This window comes from Pinus tabuliformis, chromosome J, assembly GCF_031772625.1.
Source record: "Pinus tabuliformis cultivar Carrire ecotype Pingquan chromosome J, CPIR1, whole genome shotgun sequence".
NCBI classification, from domain to species: domain Eukaryota; kingdom Viridiplantae; phylum Streptophyta; class Pinopsida; order Pinales; family Pinaceae; genus Pinus; species Pinus tabuliformis.
The window spans coordinates 101,824,330-101,851,828 of NC_142295.1; the positions used below are offsets into that span (position 1 = coordinate 101,824,330).

General features: G+C 38.9%; 1 pseudogene across 1 annotated transcript; it reads left to right on the forward strand.

Moving 5' to 3' along the window:
* The first annotated feature begins 6,365 nt into the window (after positions 1-6,365).
* LOC149225719 (pentatricopeptide repeat-containing protein At2g03880, mitochondrial pseudogene) lies at positions 6,366-11,102 on the forward strand (annotated as a pseudogene). The gene is made up of 2 exons (XR_016247696.1): positions 6,366-9,701; positions 9,951-11,102. The product of XR_016247696.1 is annotated as a pentatricopeptide repeat-containing protein At2g03880, mitochondrial pseudogene (transcript).
* Positions 11,103-27,499: the final 16,397 nt, after the last annotated feature.

The following is a 27,499-nucleotide window of genomic DNA, read 5'->3' on the forward strand; positions in this document are numbered from 1 at the left end:
TTTTTTGACATTTTCTCCCAATATGTGTACTGACAAGCTTGCAAAAGTGGATAGATGACATGTAGGAATGATTATCTACCAAGGAATGTAACTTTTTTGGCATTTGGATGGCTGTAGAGAAAGCGTAGCGCCAACGCGCTGCGTTTTTGGCAGGGTTAAAATTTTGGGGTTTTCTGCGAAAATAGGCCTCAAAGATGGAGATATATATCTCTAACCATAAATCGTTTTGGAAAACGGAGAGAGGTTTCTGTATATAAGGATTTTTTTAAGAAAAACCTCTCATTTTCTGGAAATTGATTTTCTACTACCTAAGTGTTGGTTGTAAATGCCTCAAGCATGAGTAACTTTGATTCTATCTTTGGCATACTGTCTATCTCAGACTCATACTCTTCCAATTCATACTCTAAATCATCAATGAAAAGAAAGCATTCTTCAAGATCACTAAACATGTCAGCCCTATCTTCTTCATGAAAGAAAACAGTCCCTATTATCTGATCTCCTTGCAGGAAATCTACATCACAAATTGGCTTACTCACAACGACTTCCTCTATAGTTCCATCAGTCTCATGACAGTCATCATTTAAACCTAGATTTTCATTTTCAATAATGGAAGAAATTTCAGTCACACATTCTTGACTATGTGAACACTGCAAACCCGCCTTAACTTAGGTTGTAACATGGTTTTTTAGGAGCTGATCTACATCATTTTTCATACAACAAAGAACACTGAGTTTTATAGAAATCAACATTGGCTTGGTGATTTTCATTTTCAAGATCAGGAACAAGCCTTTCTCTATTTTGATCCCAGTCTGTTTCATCCAAGGAGGAAGTTGTTGATTCTTGTTGGGAGGAAAAATCATAAAGGGCTTCTAATATTTCTTCTTCCATACATTCTTCATCCCCATACAATTTTTCAAGAAATTTAATGAAATTTTCAGAAATCTCACAACATCTGTCCATCATTGATAAGGAAAAATTGCAAAAGAAAACTGAATGGAAATACTTTAGAGAATATAAACTAGCAGATGGTAGACTCTCGTACCATTTCCTTGCTATTTCCTCCAGGTTATCCATGAAGATATTCATCATACAATGTTCAGGAAAGTTAGTCTTTAATCTGTGAATATGAAAATGAAATTTGACCAAATGCAAACTATCATCTTCTCCATCCTGACCTTTAAGATTTGGTAGCCCTGTTTTCCAATCTATACAAGGAATACGGTTCAGAAAACCAAGAATATGAGCTCGATTCATAGGGGCATACCTTCAAGCAGTTGAACCCATCTTGAAAACAGTTAAGTCACCAAGAAGTTCTTCAAACTACTGGTTTTTGAATAATGGAGTCGCCATGAAAATTCTAAACCTTTGGATTCTTCGATACTGGAGTCATGAGGTGAAAAATGCACAACCTTTCTTGTGTCTGATCATTTTTCACCATAAACAATCAGATCTGATGCTTGTCGTTCTTTCCTGAGGAAGATATGATCTTTTGTTCCCCGACAACGACACCAAAATGTTATCCTCTACAATGTCCTAGGCTTAGGAGGAGATTGAAAGAGGTAACCTAAAACCACTTGCAGTTCAACAGCTAGCCCTGCTAAACCAGAGAAGGATCTCTCTAAGGATTTCAAAGCAAATGAATGAAAGAGAAATGGATTTTAGGCTAGATATAACTGTTTTAGATGAGTTTTTGAAAATTTTGGGTTGTTAGGTTGCTGGACTAGGGATGAGAAAAAGAAATCAGGTCAAAGTGTAAAAGGGTTGCAATAGAATGCATAAACAGGAGCAATATAACATTGTCTTGTGATGAATATGAGAGTTTGGTCAATGTAGTGTAGGGTTTGAAAAGCTTGGAAGACCATAATGAGCATGTGTAACATGAATTCATTAATTTAGAAGAAGAAATACACATAAATGATTTCCACGTAAAAATATTTAACATAAAGAATTTTGCCTATATCAGTAAGGAAAATCACTGAGGAAAGAAAAACATGTTAAGAAATATGGAGTCATTCATAGGAAGCTGACATAGAAGGAAAACAACATCACAAACTCACTGCACATGAATTCATAAAAAATAACTTCAACTGCTCCTTTGATTAACTAACTGAAAGCATAAGATACAAATCCTCTTCTCTAAAGTCCAACCCCTCTCTCTGAATGATAAATGATACATATAGACTCAAACAAATAGTTTCCCCACCTTTAGGGGTCGAATCCCTAAGTGGTGGAACAGTTTCCTAGAATCTCTCAACCAACAAGTGGGAGTGAAAAGGTAAAAAACAAACTATTCTCTTAGACTTTAATTTGAGTTTTGCTTCATTTATGAGGCTTAATTAATCATAAAAACAACCTATCATGCTAATCTATTTCATAATTACATCATGAAGACTTCAAAATACTGAAACTACATCATCAAACAAAGATATGGCGAAGACACGCCGAGAAAGACTGTTATAGGCAAAAGCGCAACGCTTTTAGGCAAAAACGCAGCGCACTCAGGAAAAAGCGTAGCGCCATCTTGCAGGAGGATTTTGGAGGCCTTCACTTATTCAAAATTGAGAACTTGATAGCTCATTGGAAATTTGTGAGCGTCTAGTTGTAATTTGATACAAGATAAATTGAGGCATCCTTAGTTATGCCATACTCACTAAGCGATTTCTAATCCTTAAGCTATCATCTTCCATGTAGGAGCCATATATTGTCATATGGGACTCTTACCCAATCCTAGATCCTAGTTGCAAGTGAGGAGACAAGATCTGAGGCTTTAACTTGTACACAAAGGGATCCCCTTGATTAGTCTCACAAAGATTGTGAAATTGTCTAGATCTAGGTTGAAAGGACCCATGCGCGGATGAGATTTTTCAGGTACATGATATTGATATTTACGAAGCTCATCCATGGATCTAAAAGACCAAACTTCAAGATCTCTGGTGCAAAAATCATTATTCCTACCACGACAAGCAAAAAGGCTCAAATTCCACTGGGATCGCACCATAGGCGACGCCATAACATTTCCATGGCCGATTGGGAGGCTATTCATAAGCCATCCTGCCACTGCCCTCCATTTTGGAGTGACTATTCCTTGTGCAGATTCCTCCTCCGTGGATAAAAGAGGGCTTACTACCTCTTCTACGCCCATCTTCATCACTGTTGCAGTTGAACATTTGGAGCCAAGGTAGATCTGGCTTGCAAAACCCTAACAGAGCAATGATGAGTTGATTATCCAACACTCTCAACTTTATATACATAACACTCAATCCATTTAAACCCTATAACATAAAGCTTAAAGATTTTCCCACAAATGAATACTACGCAGTTTAACACTAAATACTAAGTTATGGCAAAAGATGGTTGGATTTCATAATTAAGAGCTTGCAAGAACACTCTTTGTTCTTTGAATAATTGATGTCAACTCCCCTAATCTTAATGTTTTAACTATTTTAAAATATAAAATACTTTACTCTCTTGGCTAAAATGACACTTAGAATTCTCTTCATTAGAATGACTATAGAGAGAGATGACAAGTGCCTCCATTTGGATTTGTACCTATGCTACCTATAGCGAGTGCCTTGTCTCACCTAGAAAGCAACTGCGTCCCTCCCTAGTTGTACCATTACTAGTCGCACAACCAACTAGGGAACCAAAAAAACAAATTATTTGCCAAAGAAGAATTGACCAACAAATCAAAGCCCTCTTGATTGAAGCAAATAAGGAAAATGTTAGAAACCCTATGTTTATGTACTGTGATTAAAAATCACATAATAAAATATAGGGATGTAAAATATAGGGATTTATACATCCCGCTTTATAAAGTGATGTATTAATTGTAATAAATTGGTAATGATATTGATCCAATCTTGATTTTAATTGGAATTAAATAGAATAACCTTCCTCATCTTGCTAGGTTGCAACTATTTAGCCTTACTTTATTCAATCTCAATAGTTATACACATTATTTGCCTTTGGTTTGAGATATGGTATCAATGGCATATGATATAAGAGGCTCCACTCTCAAGTTTTATTTCACTACTAATTTAATACAAAAATCAAAATAGCATATATGGAGTCAACGTGGTGTATTGTTATTGACTACTTACCATGTACATAAAATGTAACCCATGTCTCGTCCCACAAATGAGTTAGTATGTATTTACCATGAACAAAACTAGCACATTGAAATTCACATCACTCCGCTTATTACCCATACCTTCACTTCAAAACTTGAGAATAAGTTACAAATCTTTTTAATTTTTAAGCATATTTTTAATAACAATTTTAAAGGGGCTTGAAATTTTGAGGTTACGATGGGTTTATGTTTTTATTTATTAAGCCAAAAGTTTTTTTATGGTGAGGGTTTGGCTCACACCAGTGTAGCTACATAGTCCCAAAGATTAGTTTAATTAGTCAAATCAGTGCCTCACTGTACGGGAGGTCACAGGGTCGATTTTGGCCCTTGGGGTCAAGTCAGTACATAGGCTGCCGGGATGTGATCCCCTTAAAATCGATCTGCCCATAAAATCACTGTGGACATAGCGACTACTCAATAACCAAAGATACCCGTTAACCACTGGGAAAAAACAAAACACTCTCGCTAGATTTGTCGGCTGCCACGTAATATAGCAACAGTGTCATGAGGACTTTTTGATAAGGCGCTCCCTCTTTAATGAGTTTTGACTATCATAGTACCTTAACGCAATACATTCCCACTTGTATTTTACATACAGGCTCAGGCTATGCCTATCTCCATGTGGCTTATTTATTCTCTCGTTTTGTTCATCAATGAATCCATGCTCAGTCAGGAAGCAGGCTAGTCATGACGAAGGTCACGAGATCGAACCTGAAGCTGTCAATGCCCTCCAGAAGCCCAAGTGTTTTGATGGAACAAGCCTTGGCTCCTGGCGCTTCTAGCCCTCCGATTTAGCCGATTTCCTCCAATCAAGACATGGAAATTGTAACAAGGATCTTCCGGCTCCCCTGTCGTGGATCTTACTGGCTTGACAGAGAGATACGCAAATTGTAACGAGGGCGTTGGTGAGGGAATTTAACTCCAGACCAGATGGAGGAATAATCGTCAGGACTTCGAACGAGAAGAACATGTACCTTTCACGAGTGATGTAGCGTTTTCATCCATGTCCAGTTGTGATCCAGGTATCCCTTTCCAGAAAGTCGTTGAAGCAAAATCAAGCGTAAGTGTGGGAGTTTCAGATTTGATGGATGCCCAATTTGAGGTTCCCGGGACTCGAACTGAGGCGTGGTCAAGATCACGTAATACTCAAAGATCCATTATGGGCCTCAATAATTTCATCGGCAAAAGGCGGCTGCATAAGGGAAACATGGCTCCGATCACGATTATGAGGGCAGATCCCGCTGATTTCAAAGCGATGGTGCAGCAAAGCACGAGTTTCCCCTTCTGAAACAACAGCAGGGCCGCCCCTCTTTTTCGAAGCCAAAGCCAAAGTGGCCCGGCTAAAACTTTACAGAGTCAGATTAATGCTCTGGTTAAGGGGATTTTGAATTAATATGCGAATCTTTGGCCAACATGGGTGACTCACAAGTCACTTCAGTACAGGTGATGGATTTCTGTACAGCCCAACCAAGAAGAACATCGTGGACTGTGGGTAGAAGATGATGGTGGGGGAGTGTGGGCGGAAGATAATGGATTATCAGGTCATGAAAAAAAGAAAGAAATTATTTTAACATGTACAAGGTTAAATATAGTCTATAAGAGAGATTGCTTCTTCATGTTTTATGAGACAGATTACTTCTTTATCTGTTTGATGTATTTCCAACCACAGAGAGAATCACTAGAATCGCTAAAAGCCCAAAAATAATTTGAGTAGTTTTGAGTCTCATAACTTTGCCTCTGTACACCTAACAGGTAAATAAAGTATACTCCCAACAACTAGAAAATGAATATGGAAAAAACAAAATTGTAATTGAACCACTCAAACTAACAAACAAGAGAACTCTATTTAGTGAGTTGTCTTTAGTGAGACTTTTTGGAAGCTTTTCCCGTGAATTTTTTTAGTCTAATTTCTTTAAAATCCTACAGAAATTTATTGAAATAAAAAGCTTGGTGGGTGACACCTGCACAATCAAAATGCCCTAAAATTTTTTCACGGTGCTAAAATCATATATACAGTAAGAAAAACCAATTTAAATAACACTAATCACAAAATCATATATACAATAAAAAAAAACCATTTAAATAATACTAATCAAGAATTCATCTTAATTTTTTCTGCAAAAATTTTACACTCAAAAGTCAAAAAAATCACACTAAAGTCCACTCCTCTTCCGACTAAGGACACCTTACACATGACATCATCTCGCGACCTGTTAAAAACATGACTCCACAAATAGGACGAAACTACATCCGTTGCCTGCTCGCACCCCGCATACCGCACCATTATCGTTGAGTACGCTGGGAAGATAAATGTCTGTCCAAAGAGTGCGCTGGTTTACCCAGTCACCTCCAGGTTACCTCACGTCGATCGATTGAAAAAAAACGAGGTAAATCCAATGTTTTCTAAACACTGCACTGTTCGGCGGTATGATATTTAACCCATTAGAGATCTGCTTACACCTCGCCCAGTCAAGGTCTTTTTTCATATCGACTAGTTTATCCGCTCGCGGGGTCGCGACATTCGTCTATGTTACCGCTGTATCTAAGAAGAGACATCTCCTTCAAGGTCAAGTCTGAAACTAAGAAAACTTTATATATATTATGCAAAATGCAAAATTGTACAGCATTTAACTAAGAAGAGACATCTCCTTCAAGGTCTAGTCTGAAACTAAGAAAACTTTATATATATTATGCAAAATGCAAAATTGTACAGCATTTGGATAGCCTTTTGGCTCTTCTCAGCCTTCCTAACGTGGAACAAAACTAACCTTGAAAGATCTCTCAGACTCCAGAGAACCCACAAAGCACATAGGCAACACATCAGATGCCAATTTTCGAGAAGAAGCAGGTAATGCTATGGCTTCTTGAACCATTATTACATCTTAGGTGCAGAATGTCTATTTGCACTGCTGTTCGCATAGAAACCAATCCAAAGAATAACTCTCTCTGGGACCATATCAGAACATTGTGTAGACAAGGCCGCCTGAAGGAGGCACTTGACAGATTGGGTTCTGTCGAAATCTCTGCAGACTCCTCTTCCGTTTACATCTATCTTTTGCAGGGGTGCATTAAGAAGAGGGCTTTATCAGAGGGCAGGCTGATTCACCTTCACATGAAGGACATGGGAATCATGGCGGACAGGCTTCTGTTGAACACCCTTCTTAACATGTATATCAAGTGTGGCAGCTTGCTGGACGCTCGCAGAGTTTTCGATGAGATGACCGAGCGAGATGTGTGCTCGTGGACTGTAATGATCGGAGGTTATGCAAGGCACGGAGATCCAAAAGAGGCATTGGAATTGTTTGATCAAATGCAAAAAGCTGGTGTTGCTCCAAATCATTTCACCTTTGCCAGTGTTCTACCGGCGTGTGCCGATACGCGGTATCTGAAACAGGGTATGGAGATCCATGAAGAGATAACGAGAAAGGGATTTGAGTCTGATGTCGTTGTGGGGAATGTGCTGATGGACATGTATGTGAAATGTGGGAATTTGGACTTGGCACGCGAAGTGTTTGATAAAATGTCAGAACGGGATCCAGTTTCCTGGACGACTTTAATTGCAGGATATACACAGGCAGGAAATATCGGGGAGGCCCTGGAGCTTTTTGAGGGAATGCCTGAAAGAGATGCGTTCTCCTGGACTGCTATGATATCCGGGTGTGCGCAGAATGGGCAGGGGGAGAAAGCGCTGGAGCTCTTTAGGCAAATGCGATTGGCAGAGATAAAACCGGACTCGAAAACTTATGCTTGTGTTTTAGCAGCGTGCGCCAATTTGACAGCTCTGAAAAAGGGGATGGAAATCCATGACAGAATAATTAGATGTGGAATGCAGTCGAATGTGCTCGTGACGAATATTCTTATAGACATGTATGGGAAATGTGGTGATAGAGAGACTGCACGCAAGTTGTTTGATAGAATGCGCCAACGAGATGTTGTGTCATGGACATCGATGATTGCAGGGTATGCACAGAATGGGTGTGGAGATGAAGCCCTTAAGCTTTTCCGAGAAATGCAATTGGCAGGTGAGAAGCCGAACTCGAATACATTTGCCAGTGTTTTCACGGCATGTGCCGACATGGCAGCTTTGGAAGCAGGTGCAGAGATCCATAAAGAGTTACATGGAAGTGGATTTCAGTCTGATGTTGTTGTGATGAGTGCCCTGGTAGATATGTATGCTAAATGTGGAAGTATACATACTGCACGTACATTGTTTGACAACATGGATCAGCGAGACGTCGTGTCTTGGACAGCCATGATTGGAGGGTATTCACAGAATGGGTGGGGAATGGAAGCCCTGCATCTTTTCCAGCAAATGCAATTGGCGGGTGTGAAGCCAAACTCGAAGACCTTCGCCAGTGTTCTACCTGCATGTGCCAACTTGGCAGCTTTGGAACAGGGCATGGAGATCCATGAGAAAATAATTAAAAGTGGATTTCAGTCCGATGCCATTGTGGTGAATGCTCTGATAGACATGTATGCAAAATGTGGGAATGTACAGAAGGCACGAGATTTATTTGACAGCATGCATCAACGGGATGTTGTCTCATGGACTTCGATGATTGCAGCCTATGGTATGCATGGCTTTGGCAAGGATGCGCTCAAACTTTTTGAAGAAATGGAAATCTCTGGCATGAGCCCGGATGATGCCACTTTAGTTTCTGTTTTGTCTGCATGCAGCCATGCAGGTCTAGTGGATCAAGGTTATCATTACTTCAATTGCATGAGCAAGTGCTATCACATTACACCTACATTGAAACATTATAGCTGTATGGTTGACCTTCTTGGCCGGGCTGGGAGACTAGATGAAGCGCACAACTTTATCATAAACATTCCAATACAACCTGATGCTGCTTTGTGGAGCTGTTTGCTTGGTGCCTGTAGAGTACATAACAATTTAGATCTGGGAGAACGGCTGGCAAAACACCTTTTTGAGATGGACCGTAAAAATGCTGCACCTTATGTACTTCTCTCAAATATATATGCTGCAGCTGGCAGATGGGATGACATTCAAAAGGTACGGAAAATGATGAAAGATAGAGGTGTTAAAAAGACACCTGGATGTAGTTGGATCGAGGTCAATAAACAGGTGCATGCTTTCCTTGTTGGAGATAGATCACACCCACAAACAGATAAAATCTATAGAGAGTTGGAGAGGTTATCTCAGGAGATGAAGGTGGCAGGGTATATTCCTGACACAAGTTTTGTGCTGAGTGATGTGAAAGAGGAGGAGAAGGAACAAATTCTTTGTCACCACAGTGAAAAGCTGGCACTTGCCTTTGGATTATTAAACACACCCCCAGGAACTGTTATTCGAGTTATCAAGAACCTCCGAGTCTGTGGTGATTGCCACTTAGCAATCAAATTTATATCTAAGATTGTTGCACGAGAAATTATTGTGAGAGATGCCAACCGTTACCATCATTTCATGGATGGACAATGTTCCTGTGGAGATTATTGGTGATGTGAAGAGAAACAAGATATAAACACGGGCTTGCATGCAGCATGCTATCAACCTTGCATCGGTGGCTTGGCACTAGGTTTTATTGTCCTTACCTTGGCAGGTTACTGCGATGTGAGTACTTTTTTCTGCATCCTATTCCTTAATGTTTATGTTTTTTTTAGAGTCGATTCACCAAATGCAGACAATTTAGTATCATATGTATATGTTTATCAATTCTGTTGCTTGGAAAACCTTTTATAACTTTTAAAACTGAGATGTTCCAATTATAACTTTGAGTAGCTGATGTGAAAAAATGTATGTTATGCTATAAAAAAGAACTACCCACCTCAGTTACTTACATTATATTTTCTTCCTTTTCAGGTGAAGATAATTACTTGAGCAAAATCGATTTTGATTACTTGGGTATGTTGTATTCAAGGATAACATATAGATGGCATTTATTGTTATAGTAATAAGAACTGCTTTCTTCAAAATAAATAGAAGCTGACTATGGTATACCAATTATTGGAAAATAACCTTATAACCTGCCGCCTTTTTAAATCATGTTATTTGATTGTGGTGAATCCTTCGATTATTGCACAAGGAAAAATGCTACTTGTTGTGGAATAGGAGTCAACAGGATGGTGGAAATTGTGCAACAGCAGCGGTAGTATGAAGATGGAAAATTCTGGATTGCAGCAAGATGGCTCAGAGAATCATCTGGATGCAGCAATTTTGTTAATGGATGTGATGATGGACACAACTAAGGATGGAACATGTGAAGACAAAGACTCCAGAAGCAATCCAGCGGCCAGCCTAGTAAAAGGTTCTGTTTCAGTATTTTAGCTATTTTTTGCATATTTGAGGTGGAAAATAATCAGCCCAGTCTGTATGTTTTGTATAAAACAAGAAAGAGTACCTCCTTCCATTATCCTTACTTGAGTTGTTTGGCCTTGTTTCCCAAAGAGGTGGTTTCCTTTAGATGGCAGTGCCGGCATTGCTCCTCCAGATCTACCAGATTGATCACAATCTTCTTCTGACCCGTCGTGGCTAGTGGGTGCTTCAAGTGTCATCTAAATATTTTAAACATTGGCATGGATGGTAGCAGATCAGTCACACTACCTCTTTACTCAAGGAACCCCACAACTGGCTTGTTATACTAGTTCCAATACTCGACATAGTGTCTGTTGCTCCCTCTCGTGCCCAGTGTAGTATTCATCGACAAATCACGCCACCATATATTTATCCTCTTTTAGTAGTTTGTTGAACTTGGATATTAGGAGGGTTTCTGTGCAGAGCTCCTGGCTTCTCCCTTTGCCCAACCGGCTCCTCAGTATCATCCTCAGTATAGATGACTTCACAGTGACAGATGGGAATACATGTTCCCCCTGGGTTCAAACTTCAAACACTGACTAAACACTGCAATGTCTTCAGCTTTCTGCGTTTCACTTTTGTTTTAGTTGACTAGCTCTTTCTGTTGAGGGCCGAGGCATCACTTGTTGTCCTTGTCTTCCTCTCCAATGATGTAACCTACCTCACTCTCAAGGGTTTAACCCCATTTCACTTTTAATTTCTACTATGCTATTTGTCTTTATATTTGGAGGATATGCACTAGGCACTCTTTATCTTACTAATATCGATTACTGTAGTTCTGAGAGTCATTGACCTATTTTGGTCATTAGTGGATATTAATTAAGTTTATATCATTCAGCCAAAGTTGGAGACTATAGTTCATTTATTATGTGGCACAATCTTGGTCAATGATTCAATGACTTACGATATTCTTTTGTTCGTCAAATATTAAACTTATGAATTGCTAAGTTGATTTTCATAAAAGACTTACTGTCTTCAGATTTCAGCTTTTCATGTTTAGTTTAGTTGACTTGTTCTTTCTGTTGCAGCATCACTTTCTGTTCTTGATATCCTCTCCAAGGATGTACTCGACATCATTGTCAAGGGTTTACCTGTTTTGTTTTTAACCCCACTTTCACTTTTATTTTTTACTATGCCATACTCTACATCACTGTCAAGGGTTTACCTATTTTGTGTTTAACCCCACTTTCACCTTTATTTACTACTATGCCATTTGCCTTTTTATTTTAGGAGGGATATGCACTTGGCACTTTTTAACTCGCTAATATTATTTGCTGCAGTTCCATGTCCCATTGATTTGTTTTGATCGTTAGTGGATACTATATATCATTCAGCCAAAGTTTGCCTTGATGTCTCGTTGGGGACTATAATTCATTAATTATGTGGCACAGTGTCAATCAATGCTTCGATGATTTGTGATATTTTTTGTTGGTCTAATTGTAGACTTGTGAATTTCTTTTGCTAAGTTGTTACAACATTCACAGGAGATATGAGGATTGCAGAAAAGAATTACTTGCGCTCGCTGTAATAAACAACATAAGAAACATGGAATAACCCTAAATCGATTCAGTGGGAGTGCGGGTGCTCAGTGACGATTTGAGATTTGGTAACTACTACGAGGGTTCTGTGACCATTTGAAATTGGGCCATTATGTAGTGGAGCTTCAAATCCTCCAAGCAAAGCATCTGTAAACTGATGTGTCATACAAATGGATTTATCCCAAACTGTATGAGACCTAAATGAACATATTTAAAATCATGGTCTAGACCCCACTGAATGCCAGATGGTTTTAACGGGGTAATCTGATACATTGGATGAGTCAAGCTGATAGGGATATTTACTGAAGTATATCTGATTGAATTAGCAGCACAGAATTTGTACATGGGCAAATCATAGATCTCACTTGCAGAAATTTCTGGGAGCTTCCAATTTGGATCAGGGGTATATTCTTGTACAACGAATCTAGTATCATACAATGGGTCCGCATGTTGTTTATTCATGATTTTGCCAAACCAACTTTCTTGCTAGATTTCATCTCATTTGAAAGATCATAACTTGATGATGCCATTTCTACTGCACTCTTTTACTTAGTAGTGTGCAAGCAGGTAAGATAAGCAATATACAGAGGAAAAATAAGTGCACACGAGGAACGGGACTACAAAACATGGAGAAACAATCCGTTCCTTGGCTAAAAAGTTTAGATTACTTTGTCCACCAGCACCTTGCTGCAACAGATCCTTATCACGTCTCACTTGCTATACAATATGTGGCTCGAAATCAACAACATATGCTCAAAATTCTCAGAATGACATGAAATTAATATTCCTTATATTAACACGGTTGATGAATATAGCTCTGATACCAAACTTAAACTTTATATTCGATCTCAAAATCAAAACCATCTAGCCATGGGCTCCACCTTAAGTTTCTGTTATTACCTTGCTCAAGCAACCTTTTATTCTTTAACATTCCAGCCATATGTTTCGAATCTGTGCTTACAATGAAGTGTACTGGTTTAAAAAACAATCAAAATCGCTTGATGCCATTTTTTATTGCTAGGATTTCTTTGTGGGAGGATGGATACTTTAATTCTGTATTATTGAAACATCCAGATGCATATAGAAACACTTCTCTTTTAGGATGTTTCTGCAGTAAGACTCTTTTTTCAGAAGAAAAAAAATGCCATCTTTCCATTAAAAACAAAAAGAGAGTACATATTCATGAGATGTTCTGTAGACTTCTATCAGTTCTCCTATATCTCTCATATCTATATCCTATCTGTTACAAAACTGTTTGAATTATCCCTAGATTCATTTATTAACCACTTACATTGCATATTGTCCATGCAAAAAAAATTTGACAAACAAAATTACAGCGAGTTTTTGTCCAAAATAACATACTGTTGATGCATCCAGCATTTGTCATTACACCCTGTTCATAAGCAGCATAATGTATCTTGCCGGGTGCCTTTGAGATTCCTCTTTTTGAGAGGAGGTCGGCGATCTGATTCTGCTCTCTGTATATATGACCAAATTCAATATGCTGGAAAGTGCTTACCAAATGTCGGATTCTCCTCATCCAGTTAGATAAGATGGGAGGATTAAATAGAGTGTAGTCCTTAACCCAATCGATGATGCCCTTTGCGTCCCCATAAACCAGAAATTCCTCAAGGCCCAGCCATTTTGCACCTATGAGGACACCCCATAGGGCGATAATTCAGCTCTACTGTTTGTCCCTTGACCCCCTCCCACCAGAAATGGAAATATTTTCCCAGTTCCAAAACAATGACTGCCCCGCATCCACATTTCCTGTGCAGGCAAGCCCCATCAAAAAACCCCACAGGGAAGACCTTCCAGATGTCCCGAAGTCTGATCTTTCTACTTGATTTCTTTCTTTCTGTCATGCTGGATTCCGCGAAATAGGCCACAGATTTTATAATAACTTCTCTAACAACAGCAGATTTTTGGTCAAAGATAAGTGCATTTCGGCATCTACAGATGGACCATAAAATGAGAAAAGGTAAGGAACAATATTGAGACCGAGGGTTGATCCAGAAAGACAAGCATGATTTCAGTGTGAGATGTGTCCTAATGGGTGCAATACCAATTGCATTCAGTGCCCCTTCCCAGACCGCAACAACAAATGGACAACTAAGCATTAGATGATCCACATCTTCATCTCCCTGCTTGCACATCAAACATATACCAGATCCGATAAAGCCCCTTTTTTGCAGGTTTTTCCAGGTAAGGATGCGGTCATGAAGTGCCAACCAACAGAAACATTTGAGCTTCTGTGGAATCCCCCATTTCCAAGCTTCCTGAAACCATAAGCAATATTCGAAATCCTTCTCATTCATTGGAAATTTTTGGTAAATCTCTTTTACCATCGGCTGTCCCTTCTTTTTCTTCCCTACCCAAATCACTCTGCCTGCCTGTTCAGTGAAGAATATGCCTGTGGTACTTAATTGGGAAATGTAAATGTCCCATTCAATAGCCAGAATCGCATGAATGCCTATCTCATCTGCCTTGATCTAGGACTGTCCAAGAGTGTTTACCTGCTGATTGTGTTGGGCCTGTTGTAGATAGTATATGCCACTTTCATGAAGTAGTGTGATCAGTGGAGCCGAAAGAGTATGATTCTCATCAAATCCCAAAGTGCATCTAGTCCAATCTCAATTGTGGATCCATCCCCAACTTCCCATTGCAAACATGTCATCAGCCATTTAAGATTATTCCACATGCATCTCGAAATGAACGATGAGCTTGTTTTCCTCTTGGCTCCACCTTTGATCCAAGTAGTGAATTGTTGTCCAAACATGTATTTCTTTCTGACGATTTGTGACCATATGTCGTTCCCAGTCATAGCCCTCCAGCTGATTTTTATGATCAATGCCAGGTTGAAATTGTGAGTGTCTAAGATCCCCCATCCACCGTCTACAATTACCTGGTGAGGACTCTCCATCGGACAAGGTGGATTTTCTCCGCTTTCATATTTCCAGACCACATAAACCTGGCCATTATAGACTCAATCCTGTGAATGACCACCATAGGTAACTGGAATAGGTGCATCTAGTAAACTGCAATGTTTTGGAGCACAAATTTTATCAGAGTAAGGTGACCTCCCAACAATAACCACCTATGTTTCCACCCACATAACCTCTTTTCAAACTTGTCGATCAACCAATCCTAGTCCTGAACAAGATAATTGTTCGGTTTTATTCTAAAACCTAGATATACAAAGCCATCTTCATAATGAGAGGATCCAATGTCAAAGAGACTGCAAATCTCCCTGATGATTGTCTCGTCACTATCTCCATGAATAAGACAGGATTTAGATTTATTCATGACAAGACCAGAAGCCGCACTAAAAGTGGAAATAATACTGTAGATGCGGGTCCATTCTTCAAGATTTGTTGCTCCCCCAAATAGTAGGTCATCCACAAACATCAGGTGCGTAATTGGTTTGTGGTTGGTAATGTTAATGCCCAAAATATGTCCCCTGTCCCTGACATCCCCCAACATATGGCTCAGACAATCAATGACGAGAAGGAAAAGCAACGAAGATAGTGCACATCCATGTCGCAGCCCTTTGAAAGCCCAGAAGAATCGAGTCAATAAACCATTAATGATGCCAACAAAATTAGCAGTGCTGATGCATACCATAATCCAACTAATATTATGAGGGCAAACCCCAATCTTGTGTAACACCAACCTTAAAAAATCCCAGTCAACACAATCAAATGCCTTATGCAAATCAACTTTAATCAAACAAGCCTTCAATTTCTGTGCCTTGATTGAGTGCACTATTTCTTGGGTGATGCCTATGGCATCCTGAATCTATCCGCCTTCCAGAAACCCAAATTGTTAGGGAGAGGTGTGTTGAAAGAATCGCTTTTATCCTACAAGCAATAAGTTTTGAAATCATCTTATAAACAGAGTTGCACAATGAAATTGGACGATAATCAACAAAAGTTTTAGGATTCGATTTCTTCGAAATGAGGGCAATGAACGTAGCATTAAGGGCCCCCGAGATGTATCCAAGAGACCTCGACTCCTCTGCTACCGACAAGAGATTCAACATCATCAACTCAAAGAAGTGAATAAATAACTCCAGCCCCCAACCATCATGCCCTAGGGTTTTTTCCTTTGCACAACCCTTCAATACCTCCAACAGTTCCTCCTTAGCAACCAGACGCCCCAATTTTTCATTATCCTCCCACGTGAACATTGTTGGTAAATGAGCCAAGCACTCCAATTGGACATTAAGGTCCGAGTCACTTTCCATGTATAAACAACTAAAGTATTTAATCACCGCCATTTCCATATTTGATTGAGTCTCAAAATAATGTCCATCATTGTCCCAAATGCCTCGAATAACATTGGCCTGTTTCCTGATATTAACATGTAAGTGAAAAAATTTAGAGTTCTTATCCCCAAGAGCCACCCATGTGGCCTGACTTTTCAATCTGATGGCGGCCTCCTGTGACAAGAGTATATCCCTCTTTTTTTCCTCCAGTACTAGAATTTTATTTTTGTACTGCGCAGAGAAAAACAGAGGATCTGAAGGATCAATATAGTATCAAAGGTTGTCCTCAATATCATGTAGGGCTTTGTTCTCTGTCACTTTAAGATCTCTAGCCCATTGACTGACCTCCCTTTTCAGAGAGGAGAGTTTATCATGTATGGAGAACACACAACCCGTCAGAGGTGGGACAGGTCGACGGATCCAAACTTTTCGAACAGGATCCTAAAAATCTTTAATCTGAAGCCAGTGAGAATTGAATTGAATGGATAAAATCTTCTCCCACCCAAGAGCTCCATGATAATATAATCACCATATGATCAGAAATGAAAGAAGGAATGATCGATGATTTTATCCCCTCCAAATCATCAAATAAAGATTGACTTATGATGAATCTTTCGAGTCTTTTCGAAATACCATTGGAACTAGTTCGACAATTCCTTCGAGTGGGAGCCAAATGTCTGGGGGCAACATCAATAAGAGCGTAAGTATCCATCATGTTCTTGATGAATTGTGACATAGAGTCCACCCGAGCCCTGTCTCCCCAAATCTCATCCATCCCCAATGTAAAATTGAGATCCTCGACAATAATGAGGCACTGCAACCCCAATAGATCTGAGGGCGAAACATTTTCCCAATAGAGTCTTCCACTGGCATATGGCGCATAGGAGTTCAAAATGCGAATTCTCTGGCATGAGCCCTACTGATGGCCAGACAAGATGATCCCTGCACATGAATTATATGCATTCAATGTAATGATTTTAGGGTTCCAAATAGCTCCTAGACCCCTAGAGAGGCTCGAAGCGCTAGTGGCACAACACACATACCAATCAGGGCAGATAGAGATAAGTGTCTCCCGGGCCTTTTGCCTAGAGATCATGGTTTCTTGAAACAAAATTACAAAGGGGTTATGAAGTTAGATCATGCCCCTGAGGGAGCTAAGCTTATGGGGCACTCCTAACCCCCTAACATTCAGGGAAATAATGATCATGGCGATAATGGTTCCTCGAGTACATCCTCTCTAAGGAACCAAAAACCACCATCACTAGGAGGCGAAGCAAGACAATATGAGAGTTTGTTGTTTTCCCAGTGTAAACCCTCAAAATTCCCTAACCCAGGAGAAGTAGACACTCCCGACAGATTACAGACTGAGATCTTCTTAAATTTGGGGATCCTTTTCTTCCTATGAGTAACATTCCTATGCCTCACAAAAGATCCAGGATTAGACAGGCTCTGCACCAACGATTTCATAATCATCAGGGGCATCATCTCACTTGAATGGAAGAGTGAAAGGGCCTCTAATTCCTTGTCTGGGGAGAGATTCATGTCGTCCTCCCCCACTTCTGCAGTTTGCTTGGTGAGTGAAAGGGCCTCTAATTCCTTGTCTGGGGAGAGATTCATGTCATCCTCCCCCACTTCTGCAGTTTGCTTGGGTGTTCGAGAGACATAAACATTTAAAAATTTTGATCCCCCTAAATTCTGCAAAGGAAAAAAAAAGCAGGGCCCTCGGAGTCCCCCATCCCGTTAGACAAAGGGGAATTGGGGGTTTCTAGAGACAGGCAAATAATCAATTTTCAGAAGTGAATATAAATGCAAGACAAATGGGGATAGAGAATTATTTGCATCAGGAATGTCCTTATGATATACAGGCACATGAGAGATAGGGATGCCTGACACTGCATCGGTAGGATCCAGTGGTGGCCGAGCAGGTTATCATGCAGAGATTGAGACCTCAAACCTCGAACCGCCTGTTTGAGAGAACCCCTCTTATCCATAAACTTCATGGAGCAATTTTCCATTAGATCACTAGTATCATGACATTTAAGGCATCGGAATGGAACCCCCCAATAATCGATGCTGATCTTAATGGAATAGTTGTGCCATTGAATGTTCAATTCCTCTAGTAGGCCTCCCCCCATATCCACCTTTACTAATACCCACGCCATCCGCTTATCTAGCTGACCAAAACTGCCTTCATCCCAGAAATAAAAACTCCCAATCCTGTTAGCAATGTCCATGACTGCCGACTCGTTCCATAATTTGAGTGGTAGACCAGGCAATTTAGCCCACACAAAATGCCGCTGGGGAGATTCAATGAATGGGTCAAATCTTGCCTTCCACCTTTGAAGAATGAGGTATCCCCTCCCTTTTACCCAAGGAGATGATAATATCCTTTCTGTGTCTTCCTGACAAAGGAAGTGAAATCATATCCACCCTTTAAGCAACAAACTAATCTTCGGCCTTGTTGACCCTACCGCCTACACCTACCTACAAGTCAGTGAGAAAAGCCTTCAACTCCCCACAAGGTGTGGTTGGTGGCAGGGAACTAAAAGAAAGAGCTGTCACACTAAATCCCCTCTCTTCATTTAAGCTATCTCTTAGGTTAGCTATGTGGGGTGGTCCCAAATCTGGAAAACTAAGATAAAGGAAATGTGAGGTTCTAGGAGAGATGTTAAAGTGAAAGTGGATTACTTTTAAGAATTATGAACAAAATATGATATGAGCAATAAAAATCATTAACATAATAAAACCATAAAACTAGTGTCCTAAGATAAATTGCTCAACAGGAATGAAAGATACATTTGCTCAAAACAAAAGTAGAATGTTTCCAACAATGAAAGCAAAACAATTTTGAAATGGAGACAAAGATGTTAACACGATAATCGATACAAGATACAAAATGCTTTTAAAATATAATCAATGCTTAAATCAAAGCATATAGAGATATCTTGCAAAAGGAAAAACAATTAGTGTTCTACTTGCAAAAGGAAAATGAAACAATGTATATTCAATAATGACAAGTAAAATGGACAATTGCAAGTGAAATCATAAGATGTATTAGCATGAGATGCACCTATACTAGATTTGAATGCAATTAGTCTTGGTTATTTTTAATTTAAAATGCATAATTTAAATGAGAAGTTCTGCTCTTGAGCTCTTACCAAAGGGTAAAAATTGGGGTGACTGTAAGAAAGAGGGGGCGAGGGTACAGAGGTGTCATTAACAATACCCTTCCCCTGAGTCTTACGAGCCAACGTGTGCCTTCGTTCCTACAAGGGGACAAGCGACCTTCATAACTGCAGGGTCACAACGCTTTTACCTTACTTCGTACCAGATGGAAGAACTTTCCAAGAAAGTATTTTTCCCTATACTTTCTATCAACCAAGCTTATGCTTGGAGGTTAATTGAGTTAAAATGCAAACTATGCTAGAATTTGTAAATGATATGCAAGTAAGTTTTCCCGAGGAGATTTGCAATGCTTCAAAATAATGAAAATGAGATAATGCTCAAAGTAAATTGCAAATGTAACTTCAATTGGAAAAAAGAAATTAGCTTGTAAGTGAATTAAAGTGATGCAAGTAAGTTTGCTTTGCAAAAAAGAATTTGCCTCAAGTAGATGGAAATGCTCACAATGATGTAACTTGAGAAAATTCTCTCAAAGTTGTACAAGACATATAAACATAAGCTTCATAAATAAATGGAATTGTAAATTGCTCCAAGTAAATGTCACAAATCATAAACTTATAACAGTTGAAAATGACATGAAGCTAAAAAGTGAATGCTTGCTTGTAAAGTATGCTTTGAAAGTAAATGAGCAAAATCACAAATGAGCCTATAGTGAGGCAAATTGTAAAGAGAGCAAATGTTTAGACAACTAAATTAAACTTGCTCTGAATATGCATATGTATCTACAAAATGTAATTTTTGTTCTTAATGAAATTACGAATTTTTCCATGGGAAAAAAACTAAATTAAACTTGCTACACAAATTGAGATACTTGCATGTAAGAAATGAGTTGCTCTAAAGCAAAATATTAACTTATATTTCAAAGCAAAATGAATGAAAGGCAAAGCATCAAATGAAACTTGTAGCAAAACTTAACTTAGAAATTGAAATGTGATGGTGAGGTTGTGTTAATTTTAGAGCATGCAAAATGAGCTAAAAAAGAAAGTTAGAAAAGATGAGATACGAAAATTAATCCACCCACGCAAAAATCCTCTTTCTCAATAAGAAGAAAGGATGCCTTGGGTAAACCCAAGCTCCTACAAAAAAAAAGAGATCTTTTATGAAGATATTACAATGGTATAAAAGCCTCTTAAAGGGCTGCCCAAAAGATGAAGGATATTTGTACAAAATGAGAGCTAGAAATAGCTAGAATATCCCTCCAAACTATAGCAAACTCGAAGGGCAACAAAGTCCTTCTAAAATCAGAAAATTACAAGTTGCCAAAGGCCCACGGTCTAGCTTTCTTTGCAACTCTTTTTAGTGTCCATGACCTCCTTAGAATAGATCTTGGGTGCTTGAGAGGTCTTACACGAAAGCAAAAGTTTTCAATGGTCTTTCCTCCAGACACTTGTTGTCAAAACTCCAACTATGGGCTGCAAAACCAAGACAAAATTAGTGTAGAATGCATATAAAATGAACAAGTATGATACAAAATAGTGTACAAACAAAAAAAAAATGATGGGAGTGAAGTTTGAACCCCATCACTTGCCTAACTTGGAAAATGCTCTTAAATAGCTAAATAAATCAATGAAAGCATAATTTTTTAAAAGAGATTTAAATTTAGAAGTATTCACTTGTACACAAGCTATGTCCAAGAAATTCTCTGCAAGAAACCACTTTATAAGATAAAACTATGGAAATTCAAAGAACCAATAAAAGCTCTTTGGAGAATGTGTCAAGAGTGGGTTGGTTTCTCCAAAGACTTCACCTCACGCTTGATATTTGAATCCCAACAAGATTTTTCTCTACAAAACTTCAATAAAACATTAGTCCCATATAGATTTAGCAAATAAGCAATGATAAGAAAACTTTAGAAATTTATTGGAAAATAACTAGAGATTTCCACACTTAGAGCATACTCTTAAATCAATTGCCAATGCAAGATAACTTTACATTGACAAATCTACAAGATTATATGGAAATAAAATAAATCAAAGCATGAGCAAAGAAAATTATACCAATAGTGAGCTAATCATCATATTCCAAAAGAAGAACAGTTCATGAATGAACCCCAAAGTCTTTTATTGCAATTGAGAATAAGTGTATATAACAACAGAGCTTTCCCAAGCACAATAGCTCATAACATCATACAATATGAGAGAACCCATGGCTCTATTATATAGAGAGTTGGGAGCAAATCCCAATGAATAATGACAATGACAAATGGCATTGGAGCCAATCGCAAGGTAAGAGATTAAACAAGTAGCATGAGGTGACAATCCCAAAGAAAAATTCGAATTTGTTGAATGGAGCTTCAATGCCAAGTGTAAAAATCAAATTCTGGCAAGTGGACATCATTTTCTTCTTCCTTTATGTGCCAAATTCAAATTTTAAGATGGAATGACAACTGTAGATGGGCGGTAGCCCATGTGGGGACAATTTCCCACAAAAATCTCCACCAAATATTCTCCCAAAACTTCTCAAATGTGCATTAACTTCACAAATTCGAATTTCCAAGTAAGCAACATTCTCATTTAATGCTAGAAATTCGATTTTATTTGAGCACATATCCTTTCCTTGATTTTAGGATCCACATCACCTTGGGACTTCATTTTAACTCCTCCATAATTTTCCACCTCATTTCCACAACATTTGCATGTGTGGATATTTATTTTTCCCCATTTATTTAATTTCAGGCTTAATTAATTGCCAGATTTCCCACTAAACTTAGGAAAAGTGGGTTTTGAGGATTCAATACACATTTTTAACCCCTCAAAGTGTGTCATAGTAGAAAGTTGAGAGCGAGAGGTGCAAATTTTATTACTCATACCCCATACAAATACAATTTTATTAGCAATTTTTCCAGTGCGGAAAATCTAAAAAATTTAAAAATGACTATCTAGACCTAACCAAATTCCACGAATTTTTTGTGTGTGATCTAGTATGGTAATATACATTGACTCTAAACACTAAGATGTGTTAGGGGCTCAACCTTCATACCGTCATGCTGACTTTGCGGTAAAAATGAGTGAAAAACCCAGAAAATTATCTGCCTCTGAAAAAGAAGGGATAATTAACTAGATAAAAAAACATTCCAAGGTGTATTTGTTTGCAGATCGAGTCCCAACATCCTAGGCCTGTTACAGACTCAAAACTCATCATTAATAGTATCACTTATTACAATTCCGCGAAGGGTGTGGAATCTGGGTACAAGAAAGATGATGAGCAATAGAAGTAGAGGTTAAAAACTCTGTTCACTGATGATATCTGATGGTACACGTGTCTTTCAGATCATCCTTGGGCATGGAGTCTTCATATAATCATCAGGTGCCACTCTAGTGGTCAACAGGCTTGTACTTGAGTATCAGGAACCATTTCAATTCGACCCATTTTTTTAACTGTTCTCCAGACATTTGTAAGTGATTCCAATGACCCATTAAGGCCCTTTGATTCAATCTCTCGATGCTCTCCCAAAAGGGTTCAACCCCCAAAACCAAAGGTTTTGATCCCCAAATAGATTGGAGGGGTTTTTGATTCTTCTTAGCACCAATACTCCCAGAAGGAACCACTGTCGGATAGAGAGTTACAATCGGCCCTTCAGAAACAGGCAGAACAGGATCAGTGACAGAGCTATTGAAACCTCCCTCAGAAGACTCAAGCACTGGATGGGCAAGGGAATGAGATGCCAGAATACTGAGGCTTTCAGAAAGGGCATCTCTTTCCGCCTGGATGGTGATGCCGATTAGAGTTTTCGAGGAGAGTGAAGACATCTCGTGCATGCTCGACAAGTGTCAATGAGTTACGCCGACTTCAATATCAAAGTCAAGTGCCAACCCCCAACTGTCTATAGAGATAGAATAAACACCCTTATGAAAATAGAAAATCAAATGACATAAAATAAATCCTGAAAGTCCAAGTTAAACCCTATGATACGTCCTTTTCAATAAAGAAATTGCCATAGTACAAATTATAATAGGAGCGAAATAAGTCCAATCCACCTACTACCTTATCAACCACCTTAAATGCCTGATGTCGATAGATCGATCGAGGCGAAAACACAAATAGACAAACTAGGAATATGGTAAAAAGTTGTCTGTTACCTACCCCTCCAATAACGTTAACGCTCGATGACAATTGACCGATCCAATGTAGAACCACCAAGGAATTCAAATCCAGGGAATGAGTTCAAACATCAGACTTGTGTTCCTATCAGGAACACAAGTCAAGGTCCCCATCCCACTGTAACATGAAAATAATCTCAATATGTGAAGGATGCAAGGATCTTAAAGATGATCCTGTACCCCACATATACAAAATTGATTTAGAACCATCAAATATGGCAATGCCATCCACCACTTAAATATCACCTAAAAAAGACCGTCGGCTCAGGTTCCCGTGAATGACTGTAAATTACTGTTGGAAAACTTGTCACTCCATCTCCTGTAATTAACTGAATCTCTACTCGAACCGCAGAAATCAACATATAGATAATCTATCTTTGATGAGTTTTCTCCCAACTGTTCTTGCTACTCAAACTAGCTCCGAGCAGCTAAAGAACATTGATGAAGGATTTTCTCTTCGTCTCGAATAACTTTGGTAAATCTGATGAACCATCAACAAATCATCATATTGAAGTGTAGGGCTTTGGGCTGACCAACACCACATTGAGCAACAAAATTTTTATCCACCCTTTGTGTGCCTCCTTCCAGCGGAACCTACGGAAATAACAAAATGTGACAAAACATGCTTCAAGAAACAATAGTATATCCACCCTTGACTTGTTTCCTTCCAGCTGAACCTACATATATAACGAAGAGTGACAAAGTTGGCTTCGAGCGCCTGTGAATATACTTGTGTTCCATTCCTATGCCTGTGGATAACACATGTTTCTTTCACTTGTCGACATCTCCACCTGTAGATTATCCACCATTGTCGAGCTCCATTCTAGCTGAACGATCAACACCACACTTAGCAACAAAATATTATCCACCCTTTGTGTGTCTCCTTCCAGTTGAACCTGCATAAATAATAAAGAGTGACAAAACCAACTTCCAGCAACAATAGTTTATCCACCCTTGACTTGTTTCCTTCCAGTTGAACCTGCATACATAACTAAGCGTGACAAATCTGGCTTCGGGCACCTGTAAATATACTCGAGTTCCATTCCTATCCTTGAGGAAAATGCAGGTTTCTTTTGCTCGTCATCTCCACCTACAAATTATCCATCGTTGTCGAGATTCATTCCTTTTGAACGACCAACACCACACTGAGCAACAAAATATTATCCACGCTTTGTGTATCTCCTTCCAGCTGAACCTGCATAAATAACAAAGAGTGACAAAATAGGCTTTGAACAACAATAGTTTATCCACCCTTGACTTGTTTCCTTCCAGCTAAACCTGCATACATAATGAAGAGTGACAAAGCTAGCTTCGGGTACCTGTAAATATACTCAAGTTCCATTCCTATGCCTGAGTAAAATGCAGGTTTCTTTCGTTTGTCATCTCCACCTACAGATTATCCACCGTTGTCGAGCTCCATTCCACCTGCAACAGTTGTTCTTCAACTTATTTGTATGCCTCTGTCATGCATGACCAAAGTTATTTATTTGCCCAGGGAAAAGGCAGAGCATGTGTGATTACACAAAGATGCGCTCCCACTAGTACAGTGCTTGGCTCATTTATCAAATTACTTAATATAAACATCACCACAAGCAGGGAGATTCCATCTCCGATGGCTCCAAAAGTGCCAAGCACCATAAGCCACAGATCAGATGAATTGACATATTGGAAAATTTTCCAATTTGATGGCATATATCAAGTTTCTGCAGTAAGACTCCTGCCCAAACTTCATTTGAGGCATTAGTTTATAATACATATGGTAGCTCATGTCAAGGCAGGGTAAGGCTGGGCAAATGTTGAATTTTTTGTTTGATAATCTGAACAACAATTGTAATCGCTAGTGTTCAATCCGAGCCTTTAAGTTTCTTTTGCAAAAGCTTCACATATTTAGCTTGATTCTCATAAAATTGCCTTATATAATTAAGGCTTCCCAAAATCCTTTGTAATTGCCTTTGATCATTTATTTCATCAAGAAATTCTAACAAAGATTTCAAAACATGCTCTTGTAGTTCTACTTTACCTTTAGAACATGCTCTTGTAGTTCTACTTTACCTTGGAATAATATCAACCCCAAATATTCAATTCAGGTTTTTGCAAATTCAAGCTTTTCTTTGCTGAGGACAAGTCCATGTTTGAATACTTTGTCATGTGTATTGAGAAATCTAGGGCAACTAGATTAAAAGATTTCTCTTACTTTGATAACTGCTTGTGATGTCCTTTTACTTAACTTGATTAGCTTTTTCTTTAACTTGATTATTATTATGTTTTCTATCATCAAACAACTACCAAGCAATGAAGATCAAAGAGATAAGGGGACACAAAATGTAGGAAAACCCACAAGAATTCCTCTTCTTATAGAATCTTCAAATGACGAATTCCAATACCTAAGACCCTTGACAAAGACCCCTCCAAGACCAAGTCAACCTTTCTACTTGATGAGCTTTCTTTCCAACAATTTCGACCTCAACAACTTTTTCAGCAACTTCAACCCAACAATTTCTTTTGTGACTTCAACCCAACAGTTTTTTCTACAACTTCGACCTGTCCAACAACTTTCCAACATTTCGACTTGCCCAACAACTTTCCAGCAACTCGACTTGCCCAGTAACTTTCCAGTACTTAGACTTTCCCAACAAATTTCCAACACTTCGACTTGCCCGACAACTTTCGAAAACCTAACGCAAGAGAGAGAGAGAGAGAGAGAGAGAGAGAGGCCCAAAACTTTGATCTTGCTCTTCTTCTGCTTTTTCGTCCTTTTCCAACTTACATCTTGAGGAGATTGAGCTTGCTTGTTGTGAGTTCAAATGATGTCGAGTTCCTTCTTATTTATATGCTTTCTAGGGGTACAAATTGTTTCCTTGAGGCTGACTTGTTCTTTCATGTAGTCCAACTTGCTTGAGGCACCATGACAAGGTCTTGGAAAGTCTTTGACTCTAATTTGACTCAACTAAATTTTATTTACAATATGTAACATGCCCAAAAGGGTCTTCCATAGATGACAATGACTCTTATGACTTGTTGACTCAAGGAAAAGCCCTAGAAGCACTCAATGGTGCTTGACCTATAAAATAAATTTTCCTTGAGCTTGAACCCGATGCCTAAAAAATAACAATAATAAATTTATTTTTCTTTTTACAATAAATACATAAAATCATAATTACATATGTCATTATGAAGATTGAACCTAATTACATATTTCAACACTCCCTCTTAACTAGGGAGGTATTCATAATCCATACAAGGTACTTGGACATTCTCAAACTGAAGAATTTTCATAAGAAGAGTCGGATTGGTAAGCCATCTCATAACTTACTTCCTTAGCTTATGCCAGAGCATCTCATCATACCAACCAACATTGTCACATAGCAAGGCCTTAACTAACAACTCTATCTCTCCACAAGATCAGAGCATAATGCTGGCGAGACCAATGACTGACAGACACCATCATCATTGTCTCTTAAGGCACATACCCCACCTGGGTGTTCACAGGGTATGTCCTTTTAGGGCAATTCCTATCTTGGAATAACACATCCTCAAGGAATTTCCTCTTTGACCACTCTTATCTTGGATGCCCTACCTCATCATCAAAGACTATAAGAATCAGTCTCAGATGCTTACCCAATCCTCCATTCTTTCTTCACAACATGAAAACAAGAATGATGTGTCTATCTCTCCTCACGGCCTTCACTAAGACTTACGGCTGTTAGTACTGGTCTAGTGCATGACACATGAAGTAGAGAACCATATCTGTCACTCACTCTAAACTCGGGAGAATCAACTCATTCCTATAAAAGGAATATACCCAAGCTCCTTTTTAACTAGGGACTTGTTTCCAACAACAACTCTCTACTCTTTGGTGGAGATCATGGTGCCTTCAGCCGCTTGTCAAGCTGCTCCTTTCGATGTCATGAATTTCATCTTGATGATTATGGAGCCTTCATTTTGTAGGGCATAGGCCATCCATCACTT